The sequence below is a fragment of the Capra hircus genome, chromosome 14 (genome assembly GCF_001704415.2).
Source record: "Capra hircus breed San Clemente chromosome 14, ASM170441v1, whole genome shotgun sequence".
In the NCBI taxonomy this organism is placed as follows: domain Eukaryota; kingdom Metazoa; phylum Chordata; class Mammalia; order Artiodactyla; family Bovidae; genus Capra; species Capra hircus.
Window position 1 is genome coordinate 91,135,023 of NC_030821.1, and position 22,866 is coordinate 91,157,888.

The following is a 22,866-nucleotide window of genomic DNA, read 5'->3' on the forward strand; positions in this document are numbered from 1 at the left end:
ACACACGCTGCAGCCGCAACTTCCTTCTTTTCAACTTTGCTTTTGTAACACACTTAGCTTTCCGCACCACAAAAGGTTCAGAAACTAGGGAGAGTGAAGTAAAGGATTGTACTTCTCGGGATCCATCAAGGGAATCGAAAAGCTACTTCAGGCGTCCGTCACCAAGCAGTAACCATAGCAACACAGATACCTCCCCTCAAACGCAGCAACTGAGCGGCCCTCCCCCCTACCCCCGCCAGCGGCAGCTGTCCCTTCCCCTCCTACTGCGCAAGGACCAGGCTCTTCACCCCGGACTGGAGGCAGAAGGTGAGGAAGAGGGAAGAATAAACGACAAAGCGAGAAGTACAGCCCAGAAGTCGCTCTCCTCGCCCTCCTTCGTATCCCGAGCCGTAGCTCTCACCCTCCTCGCGCCCGCAACCCGACCCATCCCAGGGGCCAGCGCCTTTTATTGACGCCAACTTCCCGTTCTCGCGGGAGCTTGGGAGCCTGAGCCCGATAGGGTAGACGCAGCTCTCAAAATCTCAGTCGGCGCTGGGTCTGGAACCGAGGCCCGGGAGCGCCCGGCGCGCGGGGGGCGGGGCGCAGGCCTGGGAGGGCGGGGCCACGCCTGGCAAAGGGAGGGCGCGGCCGGCAGGGCGGCCAGGGGGCGGGGCCGCGGCCGGGACCTGTGGCTCGCAGGTACTGCGGCCCGCGGCGCTCCCTCGGGCACCGGCGCACTGCGCATGCTCGCTGGCCGCGCGGGGCTGCTCGCGGGGCGGCGGTTACGAGCCGGCTCCTCAGCGGCGGAGGTTGCGGTGCTGCGACGGCGATGTGAGGGGCCCGCGGCGGGATGGTGCTGACCCGGGCGGGGCCGCCTTCTTCAACCGAGACTGCGGGCTCCTCGGTTCGACGGGCGGCGGCGGCGGCGGCGGAGGCCGAGCCGGGCGAGAGGTGAGCTCTCGACGTCCGGCCGTCCCGGCCCGCGACCCTCGCGACCCTCTTCGTGTCCCCTCCCCGCGGCCGAGTTGGGAGCGGCCTCCTCTGCGCCCGGTCCCCGCTCGCGGCTCCGGCCCTTCCCGGCCGCTCTGGGTTGGAGCCGGCGCCGGGCCGCTGAAGGTCGGCGGGGACGGCCGGCGGGCGCGCTCGGGCTGTGGACCGCGCTGCCCGCCGCGCCTCGGGCCCGACCCTCGCGCGGCCCCCGAGCCCCCGGCCGCTCTTCGCCCCCTGCCCGTCCTCGCGCCTTGCTCCCTGCCGCGCCGCGCCCCTCATCCCCGGCGGCCCCTCCGTGGGAGGCGGGGTGCCCCTGCGTCCCCTCCCTCCTCTGGGCGCCCCCCGGGCCGGCTCTTCGCTCGCCGCCGGCTCCCTTCTCCGCTCCCCCTGTCATTCCTCCCTTGGCTCGCTCTGTCCGTTTCACTCCTTCGGTTCTTCGCCTTCCCCGTCTTGAGTTAGCTTCTGACAGGGTTTTGCTTCAGCATCATTCGGCGCAGGACTTCATCTTCGGAGGCCCCGGCGCCCCGAATCCTTCCTCTCTGCCTTGACTTTACCGCCTCTCTGTCTGACGGTCCTTCCCTTTCTCCCGCCTCTCTCCATCCTGACCCCAACCCTTAACTCTCTAACCTTGATCTTTTTTCATCACTAAAACTGTTGTTTTTTTCCCGTTTGCATAGGTAGAGTCTCTTAACTCCTGTCCATTTTACTTTTTATGAAATCTCTGAAGAGTTCTAGTCTCCTTTACTTTCTACCTAAACTAGGTAACTCCTCAGTATACTTAGTTCAGTTGACAGTTTCATGAAATCTTTCTTTCCTCACTGACTGGAAGTACCAACAGGAGTGGCAGTAGCCGTAACCTGTTACACTTAACTGATCGAACCTTTAATTTTCAAGAATTGTGTTTACCTGACCTGTCAAGAAGCAGCAACTTGAGGAGAGGCTTGGTGAAAATATAAAGGCAAACCTCCAGACCTGAGGTTAAATTTTGTAGATTTTATTGTCCTCCAGGAAATACAATTGTCCAAGAACAAATATTAAGTGAAATTTATCAAAAATTTTAAAAAATTAGTTATACATTTGCCATTGTAGTTGACTGCATCGTTTTTGTGATGGTCTCTGTTCTCTGCATTAAGTGCTAACAATTTTTACTATCTTAGGGAATTAGTGTCCTTACTAAAGGAGAAATTTAGTAAGGGGATAGAAGTATTAAGTTTGTGAATTGGGTAAAAGAACTTTCCTAACAGTTGGGGAGGTTTTTTCCCTCCATTTCATTGTGATCAAAATTTGGCTTATAAAAAACTTCTCTAAATAACACTGTAGGATCTTATTTTGAAGGCATCTGCTGAAGCAGTCACTCTCAGTGAAGTTTGCCTTTATTCTAGGGCCGAGGAGCAACTGGATTATGTATTTCATTCTGTAATCTCAAAGCAGCCCACAAACAGTAAATTCTTCCTTATGTTTCTCTGTCAGGTAGAAATTGAATTTTTCTGTTTCTGTAGTACAGAAGGGAAGCACCAAGACAAAAATGTGTAGTTTCTTATTTGACATGAATTAGTATAAAGGTAGAACTGGATGTTGTGAAACCACACCTCTTTTGGAAGAAGCAGCAGTTGTTGTGTATGGTAGGAGGTGATGAACTCAGCTTTTAAGATTTTTAAAAATGATTTTTCCAGTGCAGGTAGAGATAACTGCTGCTTCTGAAGGAAATCTTTGCGTCTTTCAAAGGCGAGTCTTTCTATTTCTAGGTAACTATTTATTAAAAAAGTAAGTGCTTAGACATTCTTGTTAGTATTTATAGTAAGTTGATTCTGTGCTCTTAAAAATGAAAATAAAGATTCGTGGCGGACAGTGGGCACATGGCTGGTTGTCAGAGGATCTACACTCTTAGGATGACTCATGACATAAATTTGTAGAAGTCACTTAACCTGTGTGCCTCCAGTGTCTCTCCTTATAATATATGAGTAAACAAGTGGCTACCCACTAATCTTTGAAAAGCAAAGTAAACCCTAATCATTTAAGCATGCTTAGGGCCACCACAGACAAAAATTGCTGTATAAAACACTTAGGTTTTGTCTCTTTTCGACTATGTCATAAGAGTAGAATTTAATGCTTAAATCCTAGATCACTGTAATTTAGGTTTTTTTTTTTTTTTTTTTTTTTTTTAGTTTCAGACTTAAGTGAAAAGTTTAGTAGCATGTGTTATAAACGTGGACTAGTTTAGATGAATCTGCATATGCAGTGAAACAGACACTTCCACATTCAGTATGTTTGCCCTATATTTGCCAGAATTTGACACTGAAAATGTAAAGTTAACAGTGTTCTGGTAACTTCCATGAATTTCTGTTGTCTTACAGTTATCTTTGTTTCCTGTAGATATAGACATTTGAGAGTAGAGGTTCTTTAGGGTATAGAAAAGGCAAGAATTTCCTTTGATTCGAAGTATTAAGAATAATTAAAAGTGAGTTTTGTGATGTGTTCTATTATGTGTATAAATAAATGAATGGAGATGGGAGCATATGTCTGAAGTGAGTAATGTTGTTTCCTTTCTTTCCTTGAGTTGTTTGTCAGGAAGGAGGTTTTGAAATGAGTAAGAAGCAAAGTGGTAGTACAGAAAAAGCATTCCTAATGGGCCCAGTGGATTTTCAGAGAAGCTGGGAAGCAAAAGTTGTTAGGCAGGTCTAGATTTTTCAGAAGGAATATAGTGAAACATCTTCACAGTGGGTTTTACCATTTTATTTTTAAAGATTACCATTTTTTAATAGGTTCATACTTGGTTGTCAGTGATGTTCTAAATTTAATAACAATGAGCCTCTTTTTTCTTAATGGAAATATGAAAAGTGTCAGGTCCTTTTAATGTAGAAATTATAAATCTTTCCATTTGAGAAAAATGAGGCTTAGAGAGTCTGAATTAGAATCCAGGTCTATCTGCTACCAAGTTAATGATGTACTGAAGAAAGCATGAAAGCATAAGCTTTTAAGAAAACATTGTTTGTTTCTTGGAATATTTTTTAGACAGGGGATTGTACTTTTTGTTTTAGGTTCTGAGCTTTGTTCTCTGTTGATGAAATATTTTGAGAAATGCTGGGCAGATCCCGGAACTGGCTAACAGATAATGACTGTGAAATAATGAATTTCTTTTCATGTTAAACGGAGTGACTAGTTCTGGTTCTTTGGGCTCTTCTGGGATTTTTAAGGTATATAATAACATGACATACTCAAAGACATTCTGTGTTGTGTCACTGTCAGGTGTATTTGATGGCACATGAACAGCACGAAAACTTGACGTGAGCTGCTCTTCAATAGCCCTGCCCTTCCCGGGGCGCCTTTTATTAGGTGTCCCATAATGAACAGGAGGGGTTCTCCTCTGCTTTCTGTGCTTCCTGCAGTAAGTCAGCCATCGAAATGATCTCAGAGGCTGCTGATGTTCTTTCTACATTAGGTTTACACTTTGATTTTCTCATATTAACACAGTTATTAAGTGTCAGTTCTAAGATGAGAAGTAATATATTTCTCTATAGGGCTTCCCGGTGTGCAGTGGTAAAGAATCTGGCTGCCAATGCAGGAGATGCAGATTCCATCTCTGGGTCGGGAAGATCCCCTGGAGGAGGAAATGGCAACCTGCTCCAGTGTTCCTGCCTGGAAAATTCCATGGACAGAGGAGCCTGGTGGGCTGCAGTCCATGGGGTTGCAAAGAGTTGGACCCAGCTGAGCACACACACATACAGGAGATGTCAGTGCCTTTCAACTTCAGATTTTGTATCTGTGGGTGTGAGGAATTTGAAATTTTCATGATTAGGGAATAGTGTTAATTACATGGAAAACGGAATGTAGTTGATTTATCAAGTATATATTTTTTTTAATCAACACTGCATTCTGATTTCAGGTTTTCTTTTAGTAGGGGCATATTTATTTCATGGCTTGTTGACTATTGAATCTGTTTCCTAAAACAATTAAGGTGTAGACTTTAGAATTATATAAGTTTAAATATAGGCTGTGAAGTTTGACACTTTCGAAGGTTTTGTGCTTTTTCCATTGTTTTCTAACCATGTGACCTTGGATAAATTGTATAAACTTTTTGCTCCTTAGTTTCTTCACATGTAAAATGGAGTAATAATAGGTCTTTCAGATTTTTATGAGAATGAGATGAAGTAATGTTAATAAGAGCTACTTGTATAAAAGTAAGGGCTCCAAAAAGTTCTCAGTGTTTGTATTTGATATTGCTATTTGGTCTACATTTGGTATCAATAGGGAAACATATAGCTTTTTAAAATATAGTTTGTCAGTGTTTTCTGCTTATCTTTCCTCTGGAAGATCTCCCTCTTACCCTCGCCCTAGAAGAGAAGAACTTAGTACTCTATTCTTTTCTTAAATATTTCTAAATATAACTTGTGCAGTGTGGTGTTTGGCCCTCAGGAGTTTATTGTGTTGAGTGATTAACTGACAGCAAAAGATTCTAGACCAGTGATTTTCCTTACTTTCCATGTCCCCTTTATTCATAGCAATTCTTTTAAGCTCCTCTTCATTGTAAATCACCTTTTAAGATGAGAGATGTTATTGATGAAAGGGTGTTGCATGTGTGAATAATTGTGAAGGCAAAAAGGTTAAAAGCCACCTGTGTGATGGTGATCCTGAGTCAGGAGAGTGCCAGGTGACTTGGCCATTTTAGGGTAGGATGTAATCCAGTGGCGTAGTGTGTTTAGTTCCAGAAAGAGGGATCTTTCAGAGCTGATCAGGTTTCAAGACCTCAGTCAATCCAAAAGGGAACTGACTGTAAATCCAGAAACAGGACCATAGGCTAGATATTTAGACTGAACCAACCAGTGCAAACTTAATCAATTTAGGTGGCCAGAGTTACACCAGATAGCAGGATTACAGATGTACAACTCTATAGACGTCACTGGCTGGTTATTCTCAGTTTATGGCTGTCTGGTTTGACTTGATCAAGATTAGCTCAAAGGCTTGAGGGCCTTGAAGGGCCTGACTTTTTGTGTATTGGAGTTCTGCTGTGCCCTCAGTTAGTGGTACTTAGGAAAGGTGGTGGCTGAGGATACTTTGTCCAAGAGATGGATCTTCCTACTCTCACACAGAACTCGGATGTTACAGAAATATTATTCACAAAGTTATGAGAACAGCATTCTGAAGGCTTCTGGGGTGCCCTTCTTTGGGGCTTCCTGCTTATTCATTGGGAGAAGACCCCCTTCCCCCCCAGAATGGACCCAAAATTGAGTATTATTAAATGGATAGAGTTAGCCTTCTAAAAGGATCTAATGATCTTAGGATCTGAAAGATCTCTTTGTTCCATCGTATTCCTATTTAACAAACGGTAATTGAAATGTGCCTGTTAGGTTATATGCCCTTCCCTTCACTGGTCCCAGATCCCAATGTCACTCTCAGTCCCTAGATGTCTGTCATAGTGTGAGCCCCTTATCTGGTTGGGCTTTAGCTTGATGTTGCCTCACTTGGTTTCAGTTCCTGTGTGTCTGTCTGAATGTGAGCATCTCATTACATTGAGTGTGAACATTTAAAGACATGTAGGTTTTTGTACACTTTGTCTCCTAAGTGCAGGTTTACTACATTATATAGTGTTCATCTAAAAACCTAGTGGATTTTTTTCCTAAAGCTGAAAGAAAAAAATGAACGCGCTTTACTCATTGAGAAATGATGTATTGATTGCTAATGTGGAGCTGTTCTACAGATAAGTGGGTCCATAGATGATTTTTGCCTTATATGGTGTCTTTAGTACCTAACTTCTGCATACAGCTGGACATTATTATTTGGACTGTCAGTATTACAGGCTCTGAACCCATTTGTCCCATGACTGCTAACCTGGGAATGGGATTTAGAAGCTGGAGCCATTGACTTCGTAATTGACAGAAGTGGTCCCTTTATTTCTTGGGTTGACAAAGGGAGTGTCTGAAATTTCCAGTTTGTTTAGCTTGTTTACCCTCAGCTTTAGGAGAAGGAACATCCTCAAGATATCTTTTTTGGGTTTGTAGTTCAAGAGTCAATGCTGTTGTTCACTCTTTGATTTCTGAGAGAGGATCTCATCATTGCCTGTGGTCTCCAGTCTATTTTAAGGAACCTCTGAGCTGTGCCTCTCAGTTTCAGACATGTCCGTGTCCTCTTTTTAGGTTTCTGAAACAATCAGGAGTTCAGGCTAAGTTCAGAATGGTTAGCTGTTGTTTCAGGATGGTGTGGGTGGTACAGGAGCATCTTCCATATTTTTCCAGATAGCCATGCCTGGACTCCCCTTGCAGATACTGGAGGTCTCAACTGATCCAATGCGAGTGAACAGCCCTGGTCTTAGAAGCTAGGCCAAGTGTTTAAGCACCCAGCGCTGTTTCTGGTACAGTTACTGTACACTCTAATGGTTGGGGAGGTGGATTGGCACTCCTAGGCTCAGGTCCAGTAGAAATCTGAGAGAGATGTGTAATAAAACATGTCCAAGGAGCTGCATTTTTAAAAATAAAAACAAACGGATAAAATTAATTTGTATAATATATTTTATTTAATCCAGCGTATGCAAAATATTATTTCAGGATGCACGCATGCTAAGTTGCTTCAGTCGTGTCCGACTCTGTGTGACGCTATGGACTGTAGCCTGTCAGGCTCCTCTGTCCATGGGATTCTCCAGGCAAGAATACTGGAGTGAATTGCCACTCTCTTCTCTGTATTTCAAGAGGTGGTCAGTATAAAAAACATTAATGAGATATTTACATTCTTTGTGTACTAAGTCTCTGAAACCCAGTGTGTACATCTACAGCATGTCTCAATTAGTAACTACATCTGTAACAGTTTAAGTAAAATACAGTCCTGTCAGCAATAAAGTTATGTTTAATTAAAAAATATTTACACTGCTTCAGTGTTTGGATGTAAATGTAAAAGTAAAAATTTTGAATGCATTTCTTCAGTCACACTAGTTGAGTTTTGATTGTGCAGTAAATCAAATTACTGACCATGTGTGGCTTGTGACCGTGGTGTGGGATGGACTGGCTCTCGAGGGCCCAACTGTCTTTCACACCAACAGATGATCTTGCTTCTTTGGGAGCAGTCTGCCTTTCCCTGAGGTACTACAAGGGGATTGTCAGGTTTGACTGTCAGAGAAATATCTCCTTAGATCTCCGAGCCACTCAGCGAACGGTTCTCGTTTCGTATCAGGGCAGTTCCTGTTTGAGGTTCCCCTGTGGCATCTTTGGATTGAGGGTTATAGTCTGTTTAGCTAAGTTCTTTCTTAGGGACCTTGGAAATGACCCAGGGGCCTACTTGAACAGACCTCTCAGATTGCTCTGTTTAGGCTACTTTGCCAGGGCCAAGATAATAGAGCGGATGATCAGTCTCAGATAAGTCAGGGTTCCTACAGCTTCACAGGCTCAGATGAAAGTGACAGATCTGAGCCTGCTAGCAGACTGTGAAAGAGGCCGTGGTGAAGGGAGTTCCTGACGGTGGAAAGTCTCCCAGGCACGTCTGGGTAAAAGGAAAGAAGTCCTCTCTTTGAGCTTCTTTTACTCTTGAGAGCAGACAGGCCAGAACTTCCCTGTTTGATGAAAGATCTTTGCTTGATGAACTGAGTGGCATGAGAACCTATGCTAAGTCGTGGATTGCAAACTTGGAATGAATTTGTCCTGTAGAGGAATTTGATTTTAACTGCACAGGCTTTGTTTGCTTGTTTTGTTTGTTTTTTAACTAGTCGGCAACATCTAAAATTTAGGAGAAATTTAGGTGAAAACTGTTAGAAAAAACATTTTCAATTTCAACTTGAAAATTTAGAAGCCTGTGATCATGCTGGGCTAGCCAGGACTGTGTCGAGCTGAGTGGCAGTCCTTCCGTAAAATAGGGAAAAGGAGAGAGTCCCATAGAGCCCCTGGACTCTGAGAGTCCTCTGAATTTCTCTTTCCTTTCTCTTTTGTCTACTCTCCATTTCCTTTAGTCTCTTCTTTGAATTTTTTTCTACTATCATTATGTAAAAATAATTCTTTTTGGTTTTTTTTGTGGGGGGGATGAAAAATAAATTTATTAGTATTACTCTCTATATATCTGTACCTGTGCTGTATGTTTCCACTTAGGGAATAGTCAGTAAAAAGGGATAAATTGAGAAAAATTAGGCAGCAACTAAAGAACAAAAAGTGCAGCAGGATATGAAAAGAAAAGTGAAGGAAATTACTAACAAACTTTGGATTTATACTGGTAATTAATTTTATCATAAAGACTTGTTCATTCATGTCTGTTTCCAGTTTATCAGTGTAATAATTCCTTTCTTCAAGTTGGTTGGATTTAAATATAAAATAACAGTATTTATGGAATTATTGTTGTTCAATTGCTCAGTCATGTCCAACTCTTTGCGACCCCATGGACTGCAGGACACTGGGCTTCCCTCTCCTTCACCATCTCAGAATCATGTCCATTGAGTCGGTGATGCCATCCAACCAAATTGTTTGTCCTCTGTCGTCCCCTTTTTCTCCTGCCTTCAGTCTTCCCCAGCATCAGGGTCTTTTCCAGTGAGTCAGTTCTTCGCATCAGATGGACAGAGTATTGGAGCTTCAGCTTCAGTATCAGTCCTTCCAGTGAGAATTCAAGGTTGATTTCCTTTAGGATAGACTGGTTTGAACTCCCTGCAATTGAGGGGACTCTCAAGAATCTTCTCCAGTACCACAGTTCAAAAGCATCAATTCTTCCCTGCTCAGACTTATTTATGGTCCCACTCTCACATCTGTACTGGAAAAACCATAGCTTTGACTACACGGACTTTTGTCGGCAAAGTAATGTGTCTGCTTTCTAGGATGTCTAGGTTTGTCATGGCTTTTCTTCCAAGGAGCAAGCGTCTTTTAATTTCATGGCTGCAGTCACCATCTGCAGTGATTTTTGAGCCCAAGAAAATAAAATCTGTCACTGTTTCCATTGTTTCCCCATCTATTTGCCATGAAGTCATGGGACCTGATGCCATGATCATTTTTTGAATGTTGAGTTTTAAGCCAGCTTTTTCTGTCTTCTCTTTCACTTTCAAGAGGCTCTTTAGTTCCTCTTCACTTTCTGCCATAAGGGTGGTGTCATCTGCATATCTGAGATTATTGATAATTCTCCTGGCAATCTTGATTTCAGCTTATGCTTCATCCAGCCCGGCATTTCGCATGATGTACTCTGCATATAAGTTAAATAAGCAGGGTGACAATATACAGCCTTGACGTATCGCTTTCCCCGTTTGGAACCAGTCTGTTGTTCCATGTCTGGTTCTAACTGTTGCTTCTTGACCTGCATACAGGTTTTTCAGGAGGCAGGTAAGGTGGGTCTGGTATTCCCATCTCTTGAAGAATTTTCCACATTTTGTTGTGATCCATACAATCAAAGGCTTGGCATCGTCAATGAAACAGAAGTAGATGTTTTTCTGGAATTCTCTTGAAAAAAATTATCTTGAGTTTTCTGGAAGTCTCTCTTGCTATGATCCAGTGGATGTTGGCAACTTGATCTCTGGTTCATCTGCCTTTTCTAAATCCAGCTTGAACCTCTGTAAGTTCTTGGTTCATGTACTATTGAAGCCTAACTTGATTTTGAGCATTACTTTGCTAACATGTGAAATGAGTGCAGTTGTGTAGTAGTTTGAACATTCTTTGGCATAGCCTTTCTTTGGGATTAGAATGAAAACTGACCTTTCCCAGTCCTGTGGCCACTGCTGAGTTTTCCAAATTTGCTGACATATTGAGTACAGCATTTTCACAGCATCATCTTTTAGGATGTGAATAACTCAGCTGGAATTCCATCATCTCTGCTAGCTTTGTTTGTAGTGATGCTCCCTAAGGCCCATGTAACTGCACTCCAAGATGTCTGGCTCTAGGTGAGTGATCACACCATCGTGGTTATCTGGGTCATATATGATCTTTTTTGTATAGTTTTTCTGTGTATTCTTGCCACCTCTTCTTAATCTCTTCTGCTTCTGTTAGGTCCCAGCCTTAAGGTTTCTGTCCTTTATTGTGCCCATCTTTGCATGAAATGTTCCCTTGGTATCTCTAATTTTCTTGAATAGATCTCTGGTCTTTTCCATTCTATTGTTTTCCTCTATTTCTTTGCATTGTTCACTTAGGAAGGCTTACCTATCTCTCCTTGCTATTCTTTGGAACTATTCTGAATAGTTATTAACTGAATGCTATTCTCTGCATTCAGATGGGTATATCTTTTCTTTTCTCCTTTGCCTTTCTCTTCTTTTCTCAGCTACTTGTAAGGCCTCCTCAGACAACTCTTTTGCCTTTTTTGCATTTCTTTTTCTTAGGGATGGTTTTGATCACCTCCTCCTGTACAATATTACAAACCTCCGTCCATAGTTCCTCAGACATTCTTGTCTATCAGATCTAATCCCTTGAATCTTTTTTTGTCACTTTTGCCCTATAATCATAAGGGACTCAATATAGGTCATACCTGAATGTTCTAGTGGTTTTTCCTACTTTCTTCAATTTAAGTCTAAATTTGGCAATAAGGAGTTCATTATCTGAGCCACAGTCAGTTCCCAGTCTTGTTTTTGCTGACTGTATAGAGCTTCTCCATCTTTGGCTGCAAAGAATAAAATCAATCTAATTTTGGTATTGACCATCTGGTGATGTCCATGTGTAGAGTCTTCTCTTGTGTTGGAGGAGGATGTTTGCTATGACCAGTGTGTTCCCTTGGCAAAACTCTGTCAGCCTTTACCCTGCTTCATTCTGTACTCCAAGGCCAAACTCACATGTTACTCCACGTATCTCTTGACTTCCTACTTTTGCAGTCCAGTCCCCTATGGTGAAAAGGACATCTTTTTTTTTTTTTTTTGGGTATTAGTTTTAGAAGATCTTGTAGGTCTTCACAGAACCATTCAACTTCAGCTTCTTCGGCAGTAGTAGTTGGGACATAGCCTTATATTACTGTGATATTGAATGGTTTGCATTGGAAATGAACTGAGGTCATTCTGTCATTTTGAGATTGCACCCAAGTACTGCACTTCTGACTCTTTTGTTGACTATGATGGCTACTCCATTTCTTCTTAGGGATTCTTGCCCACAGTAGTAGATATAATGGTCATTTGAATTAAATTTGCCCATTCTGGTCCATTTGAGTTCACTGAAATTCACTCTTGCCATCTGTTGTTTGACCACTTCCAATTTACCTTGATTCATGGACCTAACATTCCAGGTTCCTGTGCAGTATTGTTCTTTACAGCATTGGATTTTACTTTTACCACCAGTCACATCCACAACTGGACATTGTTTCTGCTTTGTCTCAGCCTCTTTATTCTTTCTGGAGCTATTTCTTTGCTCTTCTGCAGTAGCATCTTGAGCACCTACTGACCTTGGGAGTTCATCTTTCAGTGTCATATCTTTTTGCCTTTTCATACTCTTCATGGAGTTCTCAAGGTAAGAATGCTGAAGTTGTTTGCTGTTCCCTTCTCCAGTGGACCATGTTTTGTCCGAACTCTGCAACATGTCCCATCCATCTTGGGTAGCCCTGCACAGCATGGCTCAGAGTTTCATTGAGTTAGACAAGGCTGTGATCCATGTGATCAGAACAATTATACCAAAGAAGTTCTCACACTGTTGCAAAAGTTCTAGGCTCCACAACAAATTTCCCAACCTTGGGATCCAGCAAAGGAACTGCATACCCCCAGGGAATCTGACTTTGAAGGTCAGCAGGATTTGATTACAGAACTTCCACAGAACTGGGGAAACAGAGTCTTGGAGGGAACAACAAAACCTTTTATGCACCAGGACCCAGGAGATAGGAGGAGTGACCCCACAAGAGACTGAGCCAGACTTGCCTGAAAGCGTCCAGAAGTCTCCAGTGGAGATGTGAGTTGACAGTGGCTTGCCACGGGGCCAGTATCATTGACTACAACAGTCCGAGGGTGCTGACCTAAGTCCTTTTACAGAAAGTCACCATTACCCCTACCATAGTTTGACCTCAGGCCAAACTACAGGGAAGGAATATAGCCCCACCCATCAACAGAAAATTGGATCAAAGAGTTACTGAGCATGGCCTTGCTCACCAAAGCAAGACCCAGTTTTCACCACAGCCAGTACTTCCCATCAGGAAGCTTCCACAGGCTTCTCATTCTCATCCATCAGAGGGCAGACAGAATGAAAACCACAATCACAGAAAACTAACCAAACTGATCCCATGGATCACAGCCTTGTCTCACTCAGTGAATGAAGAAAGTGAAGTGAAGTCACTCAGTTGTGTTTGGCTCTTTGTGACCCTGTGGACTGTAGCCTACCAGGCGCCTCTGTTCATGCGATTTCCATTCCAAGCAAGAGTACCGGAGTGGATTGCCATTCCCTTCTCCAGGAGATCTTCCCTACCCAAGGATTGAACCTGGGTTTCCCGCATTGTCGGCAGACGCTTTACCGTCTGAGCCACAGGGAAGTCAGTGAATCAAGACTAGGAGGTAAATGGGTGAGTCATTTGGATATCCTGGAGGGGCGAATATCCGAGGCAACAACTGCAAAACTGCAAAAGCCCCGAAGCGTAATCTCTTTGGTGTGTTTGAGAAACAGCAAGCAGTGTGATTGGAGTCGGCCGACTTAGGAGATGAGGTCAGAGAGGTGGTGGAAGAACCAGGTTCTGTAAGGTCGTCATATAGGCCATTGTAAGGTAGTGCTACTGAACATGGTGGGAAGCCATTGGGGGTTTGGAATGGAAGAAAGAGAGACGATTTGAATTATTTTCAAATCATGTATATTGTCATATAGCATTTCATTTTATTGTTATTGTATGTAATATATAATTGTTAATTAACATATGTAATATAAAGGATCATTTGCCTGCTTCTTTGAAAATAGCCTGAAGGGAAGACATGTTACTTAGGGTAGAGGTTAGGTACAGTTGCTGTGATAAAGAGTCATAAAATGAAAGTCTGAGCAGTCTAGATAAGTTTGACATCTGTGCTCTATGAAACCATTCCAGAATCCAGAATCTTTCCATCTTTCTGTTTTACCATTTTTCAAGGTTCTGTCTTAATCTGTGTGGTCAATACTAGATCACTATTAAGATGGTATTACAGCCTGTAGAAGAAGGAAGCAATAAATCCAGAGCCAAGAATTTCCTTTTAAACAAGTGAGGCAGACATTACATATCTGTCTGTGGACTTCATTTTGCAGTCCGCAGAAAGGGTGGATTGGCCACACTTACCTCAGGGATGGTTGGGAAATGTTATCTTAGGATTGCTGATCATTCAGCAGGAAAAGAAGAGGAAAACAGAAATGACAAGTTGTCAACCACACTCTTGCAGTTCACCTACTAAAGTATCTTCATGTATCCTTCATCCTGCCTATTGAAAATACTCCAGTTCCCATTGCCAAAGGAGACAACCCCGGATTCATCCTCCTGTTACATTAATCCAACTGAGTGAGCAGATCCACCTGTTAGATCTGCAAGTTCAGTGACCTGGAGACAAAACACAGTTACTGTTCCTCCCTTGCCCCTCCCTCATATACCTGACATATAGTGGTGGATCAAAAACAGGAAAAGAATAATAAAATTTTCTATTTGGGTAAGCAGACAATGAGAGAAGTCACTGGTTGAGGGTAATGCTGGGCAGTAATGATGTAGCAGCTCTTATGGTAAGAATGCCTGTATTCAGTGTACTCTGACCTGTCTTTGGTGTCTGGTGTTTCTTCCTTATGTTAACCTCCGAGATCACATCTGAAGTTGGTATTGAAAATTTTCCCAGTTGGGAAGGCATCTAGTTTTCTTAGTTAGCTTTGTGCTATGGCAGGCTTGCCATCCTACAAGTTACACAGTCATAGGTGTTTGCAGGTTAGCAACATTTACAAATACAGTTCTCTCAAAAATATAGTAGGACTCATTTGTGTTTGTCTCCATTCAGTTCTGGTGCCAGTCACTATGGCAAAATAGTTCTTTCCTGCTGTGGTTCTTAAGCCTGACTTATTTTTTGCTTTCCTGTGCAGCACTTTCTCTTTGTCTTGAAGGCATCTGAAACAGGAGGCATTGCTGAGAGGGATGGCAGCACCCTAATGTAATCTTATCCACAGTGCTGTATTTCTTTGTTTCATCAGGAAGTCTTGAAAGTTCTGTGAAAAATGCCATTGGTAATTTGATAAGGATTGCAATAAATCTGTACATGGCCTTAGGTGGGATGGTCATTTTAACAATATTGATTCTTCTAATTCAAGAACATGGTATATCTTTACATCTGTTTTTGTTGACTTGTGTTTCTTTCATCTGTGTTTTAGAGTTTTTGGAGTACAGATCTTGCCTCCTTAGGTAGGTTTATTCCTTGGCATTTTATTCTTTTTGATGCAATGATAAATGGGATTGTTCTTTTCTGATAGTTCACTTTTGTCTATAGAAATAGCAACAGATTTCTGTATATTAATTCAGTACCCTGCAACTTTACTGAATTCATTGATGAGTTCCATTAGTTTACTGGTAGCATTGTTAGGGTTTTCTAGAAAAGAAATTTTAAGATGTGTATGAAAATACAAAAGACCTCAAATATCCAAAAAAATCTTGAGAAAAAAGAGCAGAGCTGGAGGAATCATACGCCTTGACTTCAGACTATACTACAAAGCTACAGTAATCAAAACAGTATGGTACTGGCAGCAAAACAGACATATAGATTGATGAAAGAGAATAGAAAACCTATACATAAACCCTTTCTCTTATGTCAATTAATCAGTGACAGAGGAAGAAGAATATACAGAGGAGAAAAAACAGTCTCTTCAATAAGTATGCTGAGAAAACGGAGCAATTGCATGTAAAAAAAATGAATTGCAGCATTCTCTAACTCCATATACAAAAATAGACTCAAAATGGATTAAAGACCTAAATGTAAGTTTGGATACTATAAAACTCCTAGAGTAAAACAGACCAAACAGTCTAATGAATCAAAAATAAACAAATGGAACCTAATCAAACTTATAAACTTACACAGCAAAGGAAACCATAAAAAAATGAAGATTTAACTACAAAATGAGAGAAAATATTTGCAAATGATGCAACTGACAACGGCCTAATTTCCAAAATATACAAACAACTCATATGATACAGCCAAAAAAAAAAAAAAATCAAAAAACAAGCAGAAGACCTAAATAGACATTTCTCCAAAGGAGCCATGCAGGTGGCCAATAGGCAAATGAAAAGATGCTTAACATTGTCAGCCATTAGAGAAATGAAAAGCAAAACCTCAATGAAATACCACTGCATACTGATGAGAATGACCATCATTAAAAAGTTTACAAATAACAAATGCTAGAGAGGGTGTGGAGAAAGCATTCCCACTGATTGGTAACTTAGTGCAGCAATTATGAAAAACAGGCTGGAGGTTCTCCAGAAAACTAAAAATAGAATTACTAGGCAATGGCAACCCACCCCAGTACTCTTGCCTGGAAAACCGCATGGGCAGAGGAGCCTGGTAGGCTGCAGTCCATGGGGTCGCTACAAGTCAGACACGACTGAGCAGCTTCACTTTCGCTTTTCACTTTCATGCATTGGAGAAGGAAATGGCAACCCACTCCAGTGTCCATGCCTGGAGAATCCCAGGGATGGAGGAGCCTGGTGGGCTGCCATCTATGGGGTCGCACAGAGTCGGACACAACTGAAGCGACTTAGCAGTAGCAGCATATGATCCAGTAATCTCACTCCTGGGCTATATATCCAGACAAAACTATAATTCAAAAAGATACATGCATCTTTATGTTCTGTAGCAGCACTGTTTACAATAGTCAAGACATGGAAACAACCTAAATGTCCATCGACAGATGAATGAATGGTGAAGATGTGGTATGTGTGTGTATATTAATATATATATATATGTGTGTGTGTACATATGCATATATATATGATGACATACTGCTCAGCATAAGAAGGAATGAAGTAAGGCCATTTACAGCAACATAGATGCAACTAGAGATTACCATACTAAGTGAAGTATGTCAGAAAAAGAAAGACAGGTACCATATGGTATCACTTATATGTGGAATTTAAAATTAAACTTATCTAGAGAATCTATAGAACAGATTTGTGTACCAAATGGGAGGGTTTGGGGAAGGATGGACTGGGAGTTTGGGGTTAGTAGATACAAGCGATTACATATAGGGTAGAGAAACAACAAGGTCCTGTTGTATGGCATAGGGAACAAATAATACTCATTATCTTGCGATAAATCATAACGAAAAACAGAGGATATATGTGTGTATAACTGAGTCACTTTACTATACCATAGAAGTTAACACAATGTTGTAAATCAACTATACTTCAATAAAAAATAGAAAGAAACTACAATGAGGTATTGTCTCACACCAGTCAGAATGGCCATCATCAGTAAATGTTTGCAAGGGCATGGATTAGAGGGAACCCTTCTACAGTGTTGGTGCGAATGTAAATTGGTACAGCCACTATAGAGAACAGTATGTAGTTTCCTTTCAGGCTCTACTACAAAGCCACAGTCATCAAGACAGTATGGTACTGGCACAAAGACAGACATATAGATCAATGGAACAAAATAGAAAGCCCAGAGATAAATCCACACACATATGGACACCTTATCTTTGACAAAGGAGGCAAGAATATACAATGGAGTAAAGACAGTCTCTTTAACAAGTGGTGCTGGGAAAACTGGTCAACCACTTGTAAAAGAATGAAACTAGATCACTTTCTAACACCGTACACAAAAATAAACTCAAAATGGATTAAAGATCTAAATGTAAGATCAGAAACTATAAAACTCCTAGAGGAGAACATAGGCAAAACACTGTCAGACATAAATCACAGCAGGATCCTCTATGATCCACCTCCCAGAATTCTGGAAATAAAAGCAAAAATAAACAAATGGGATCTAATTAAAATTAAAAGCTTCTGTACAACAAAGGAAAATATAAGCAAGGTGAAAAGACAGCCTTCTGAATGGGAGAAAATAATAGCAAATGAAACAACTGACAAACAACTAATCTCAAAAATATACAAGCAACTTCTGCAGCTCAATTCCAGAAAAATAAACGACCCAATCAAAAAATGGGCCAAAGAACTAAATAGACATTTCTCCAAAGAAGACATACGGATGGCTAACAAACACATGAAAAGATGCTCAACATCACTCATTATTAGAGAAATGCAAATCAAAACCACAATGAGGTACCACTTCACACCAGTCAGAATGGCTGCGATCCAAAAATCTGCAAGCAATAAATGCTGGAGAGGGTGTGGAGAAAAGGGAACCCTCCTACACTGTTGGTGGGAATGCAAACTAGTACAGCCACTATGGAGAACAGTGTGGAGATTCCTTAAAAAATTGCAAATAGAGCTACCTTATGACCCAGCAATCCCACTGCTGGGCATACACACCGAGGAAACCAGAATTGAAAGAGACACATGTACCCCAATGTTCATCGCAGCACTGTTTATAATAGCCAGGACATGGAAACAACCTAGATGTCCATCAGCAGATGAATGGATAAGAAAGCTGTGGTACATATACACAATGGAGTATTACTCAGCCGTTAAAAAGAATTCATTTGAATCAGTTCTGATGAGATGGATGAAACTGGAGCCAATTATACAGAGTGAAGTAAGCCAGAAAGAAAAACACCAATACGGTATACTAACACATATATATGGAATTTAGGAAGATGGCAATGACGACCCTGTATGCAAGACAGGAAAAAAGACACAGATGTGTATACTGGACTTTTGGACTCAGAGGGAGAGGGAGAGGGTGGGATGATTTGGGAGAATGGGAATTCTGACATGTATACTGTCATGTAAGAATTGAATCGCCAGTCCATGTCTGACGTAGGGTGCAGCTTGCTTGGGGCTGGTGCATGGGGATGACCCAGAGAGATGTTGTGGGGAGGGAGGTGGGAGGGGGGTTCATGTTTGGGAACGCATGTAAGAATTAAAGATTTTAAAATTTAAAAAAAAATAAAAAATTAAAAAAATAAAAAATAAAATACAAAAAATAATAATAATAATAGAGTTACCATATGATCCAGCAGTCCCACTTCTGCACATACATCTGGAAAAGATGAAAACTCTTATTATGAAAAGATGCCTGCAACTCACTGTTCATAGCAGCACTGTTTACGGTAGTCAAGACATGGAAGCAACCTAAATGTTCATCAACAGATAAATGGATAAATATGTGGTACATATATACATTGGCATATGCAGTTCAGTTCAGTCACTCAGTCGTGTCCAACTCTGTGACCCCATGGACTGCAGCACACCAGGCCTCCCTGTTGATCACTGATTGCCAGAGTTGACCCAAATTCATGTCCATTGACTTGGTGATGCCATAAAAAATAATGAAATAATGCCATTTGTAGACATGGGTGGACCTAGAGATTATCATATTAAGTGAAGTAAGTCAGATAGAGGAAGACAGATAATCATATGGTATCTCTTATATGTGGAATCTAAAAAAGAAAAAATACAAATGAACTTATTCACAAAACAAAAATAGACTCACATAGAAAACAAATTTATCGTTACCAAAGGGGAAATGTTGGGGAGAAAGGAATAAATTAGGAGATTGGGATAGGAGATATAAAAACCACTATATATAAAATAAATAACAAGGACCTATTGTATAGCACAAGGAACTATATTCAATATCTTGTAAGGAATTATAATGGAAAAGAGTCTGAAAAGGAATATATATGTAATTGAATCACTTTGCTGTATACCTGAAATGAATACATTTTAAATCAACTATACTTCAATAAAAAGTTTGTTTTGAAAAAATGTCTTAATAGAAGTCTTTGGGAATCTTATCTCCTGATAATGCAAATATTGAAGGAGTTGAGTACAGGGACCCATTTCTACTCTATTTCTTTCCATCTTTCATTGCCAACTGGCCAGTTCTTGCCTGAGTAAAGGCAGCAAAGAACCACTGGCACACATGAACGTTGTGGTTCTTTTCATATTCTTACCTTGAAGTTCTCAGGTTTTTATGGGCACCACGTTCTGTAAGTTACTGTCGGCAGCAGTTTCTGGCATGTTTTGCTCCAGTATAACCAGGGTCACCATTGTTTTCTTAATAGTTCTGTGTGTTACTCTGTTGCCTGCTACCCAGTGACTTAGCCAGTGCCACATACTGTAGAATTTTGTTATGACAGTTCTATGATTCTGGTATTAATTTCTGTATTGAAAAGGCTGCTGTAAAGGGATACAAAAGTGAAATAGCTTAAATGAGGAAAAAATATATTTCTTCCTCAGGTAACAGGCCTACTGATAGAGGTGGTAGAGATGCTATATTCCATGAAGGAAATGAAGACGTGAGAGGTAAACTACCAAAATGTTGGATTTGGACTAAGATCCTAAGCCTTGTTTTAGTCATTGTGCTGTACTTAATCTATATTAATCTCTTCCTGGTGGCTAGTGAGCTTTTTGAGGTGTCGGGAACTTACCTGGGCCTTGACCTCTTGCATTTGCTAGCTTATAGTAAGTGTTTAGTAAATGAATGAATGAATGAATACCTATTTTATTTCTGAGTAAGTTAAGGCATAGAGACCTAACCAAACTTGACACACAGTCAGGGCTAGAACATAAGAATACGTGTGCAGGAGAAGCTGTCTTAGAGAAGAGACTACTTCCATGAACAGGAAATATATAAAGGCAGTATCATTTTGATCTCCTTACAGATAGTTACTGTAAAAATCTTTTGATGTGGTTATTAAGCTTTAACAATTAAGGAAGGTGGTAAAGTCTATATATACATGATGGAAAGAAGAAAAAAATCTGTGAAGAAGTGTGAATGTGGTCTTCATTCTAACATTTTTAGTACCTAAAATAATTATACCAAAGGCAAAAGACTTTTTTAAAATTTAAGCAGTAAATATTTGGAGTGAAAAAAACTATCCACAGTGTATCCAGGCACCTTTTTCGTCAAAATATTTTAAATAGCTCATAGCATATGTGTGTATGTATATACACACACGTTTCATATCTATTTATCTGTGTGTGAAGTTTTAGAAATCATTTCTTCTTCCAAGGGAATGACATATTTTAAAATGATGAGTTCTACATCTTAAAAATTGATAAGCTTAGGACTTCCGTGGTGGTTCCAGTGGTTGGGAATCCACCCGCCAGTGCAGGGGACACAGGCTCGGTTCCTGGTCCAGGAAGGTTCCACATGCTGTGGGGCAGCTAAGCCATGTGTGGAAACTGCTGAGCCCACATGCCTAGAGCCTGTGCTCCACAGTGAGAGAAGCCACCGCAGTGAGAAGCCCGTGCACCGCAACTAGAGAGTAGCTCTCACTTCCCGCAACTAGAGAAAACCTACGCACAGCAGCAAAGACCCAGCACAGCCAAAAATAATAAATAAACAGAAAATTCTTAAAAAAGTGAAAAGCTTATACTGTTTTGGGTATTCATGAGGATTGTTTCTGAACCACTGAACTAAGAAAATACTCCTCTATTTATTATTGTACTTTGAAGTGTACACAAGTGAATCATAACAAAGATAATAGTTACTATTGATGTGTGAAACTGAATGAAAACAAATCTCTAACCCTTATTCCTCAGCCTTATGGAGGATATGGATCTTTTGGATAAATTGAAAGTACTAAGTAACTAAGAAAGCATAGGTTTCCTTAAAATGGACATTTGCATGCCTCCTATTTTGTTTGAGATGTTATTTTTTCTTTCTCATAGGGGGAACACTATTATTTTAGCAAGAATCACTAACTGGAAGTGCAGCATTGGTTATTTAATGATATTAAAATGAAGTTTTGATCAGCAGAGGTAAGACTATGGCATTTCTTTTGCATTTAATTCATAATAGATCAAAATATTTGCTAGATTTCGATGAAGAACTGTTTTAAGAAATGCGAAGGGTCAATATTATCCCACCTGCAAATAACAAGTTAGCCTTCCCAAGCACCACAGAAAGACTCAAGACTCCTCCTGGGTCAGAGAAAAGGACAGTTTGTATGCGGGGCAGTAGCAGTGGCTGGAGTACGAGGCAGCCTGCATAAGAGTAGTTTATGTTACATGAGAGGACGCCTGAGCTGAGGTACCTGAATCTTTCGTGAGGGACAGTGAGCCTGCTGATTTATGCCTCAGAGGAGACTTTATCACACGGGACAGTAAAAAGATTTGCCCTTAACTCCAATATGAGACACTGTCCCTGATTCCTGATGCTCTGCTAAACATGTGTCCTTGAAAAATAGTCTGAAATAAAGGCAGTCAGTGTCTCTGCTTGCAAGACGTGCAGAAACATAAGGACTCTCAGAACTGTCTTTCAACACTTTCTTACTACATCAAATTGCTTTTTAAAGTATGTATTATTGATAAGGATGATTGCAGTGATGCTTTTTGAAATGGTGTGAAGATGGAAACTATTGAAACCTAACAATAGGAGATTGTTTAAATTATAATATCACAGTATAATACTTATTAACATAGATATTGGTAAAAATAAATGAAATAAGCAGATTAAATTAAATGTATACATAATTTGATCCTACTTTTATAGAAATTGTACAAATACACACACATATAAAGAATATATACCAAGTATGTATTTCAATGGATAGAATTATAAATGTTTTCTTTTTTGCTTGTCTCTCTCTTTTGACCTCTTGAAAATGAACACTTTAGACTTTCGTAATGAGGGGAAAATTGTTTTTAATTAAAAAATGAGCAGTCATTTAAGAACTTCACCTGACAGAGAAAAAGCTTCATAAGTTTAAATGGGAATTAAATAATGCCAATTCTTTTTTTGACTCTGAGTTGCCTTTATGTGAAGTGCAGTGTAGAACTAGAAGAGAATAATTAGGTAACTTAATTTTTCTCTTAAAAAGTTACCGTTTACCTATGATAAAGTCCAGAGTTACTTTTAACAATTTGCTGTATTATTTATTATCACATAGTTGTCACAAAGAGAAATCTTAGAAAAGCATTCAAACAGGGCAGATCTTCTAGGGT

The 22,866-nt window shown here is 40.8% G+C and overlaps 1 protein-coding gene across 4 annotated transcripts in view; it reads left to right on the forward strand.

Annotated features, from left to right (window-relative positions):
* The window catches only part of FAM135A (family with sequence similarity 135 member A), a 152,792-nt gene continuing 130,563 nt past the window's right edge, over positions 638-22,866 (forward strand). Inside the window, exons 1-3 of one of the 4 annotated variants that reach the window (XM_018058817.1) lie at positions 639-930; positions 20,155-20,220; positions 21,592-21,681. The gene's annotated coding sequence lies outside the window, so the exon portion shown is untranslated. Of the gene's footprint in view, positions 931-20,154; positions 20,221-21,591; positions 21,682-22,866 lie in introns of all 4 variants that reach the window. The other 3 variants (XM_018058818.1, XM_018058816.1, XM_018058820.1) reach the window with 3 other exon arrangements.